General features: G+C 43.7%; 1 pseudogene; it reads right to left on the reverse strand.

Moving 5' to 3' along the window:
• Positions 1 to 311: 311 nt before the first annotated feature.
• LOC135008365 (U1 spliceosomal RNA) lies at positions 312 to 490 on the reverse strand (annotated as a pseudogene).
• Between the last annotated feature and the right edge of the window lie 215 nt (positions 491 to 705).

The following is a 705-nucleotide window of genomic DNA, read 5'->3' on the forward strand; positions in this document are numbered from 1 at the left end:
TTTATAAAAAAAACAGCCACAAAGCACAATTTAGCAGTGGGTTGCAGAGAAAAAGAAATATGCTGGCAGAAAAATCCAATTGAGTGATTAAACAGCTCTTCATTTTCTGGCTTTATTTTTATGCTAACAAATTTGTGCTCTGAAAAGTGTCCACAAAGCCAAGTATCTGATTATCACCTTTGTAGGGATGGTTTTTCACCTATTATTAAATTAAACTTACTTCATTGGAAAGGCAGCAAGTGATGTCATCCAAGCAGTGGGTCAAGGTTGGCTTCAAACCTCGTCTGCTTATGAAAAGAGAAAAGGGGTATGCAGGGCATGGCGGCCTTTTGCGGTGCTTGGATGACCCCTAGTTCGCATTAAATAATGCAGTCGAGTTTCCCACATTTGGGGAAATCACAGGGGTCAGCATACCCAGAATGCAATGAATGAACCGCACCCTGGGAGAACAGTCTTCATGACCATGGTATCTCCTATGCAAAATAAGTATGATTTGGGATAGGGCTGGGGAGGGCCGCTGCTCAGGCACATCTCTGTCAAGTAAAGGAGATTCAACTGAGGCAGCACAAGGGAACTCTCATCTGGGGACAACAACTGCAGGGAGAACACATATTTTCAGATGAACATGGGAGGGCAGAAGGCTGCCTAATACTGAAGCACCCCCAAACAACAAACCAAATGCAACAACTAGTGCAAGCATTCCTG

Source organism: Pseudophryne corroboree, unplaced genomic scaffold, assembly GCF_028390025.1.
Source record: "Pseudophryne corroboree isolate aPseCor3 unplaced genomic scaffold, aPseCor3.hap2 scaffold_222, whole genome shotgun sequence".
Lineage (NCBI taxonomy): Eukaryota > Metazoa > Chordata > Amphibia > Anura > Myobatrachidae > Pseudophryne > Pseudophryne corroboree.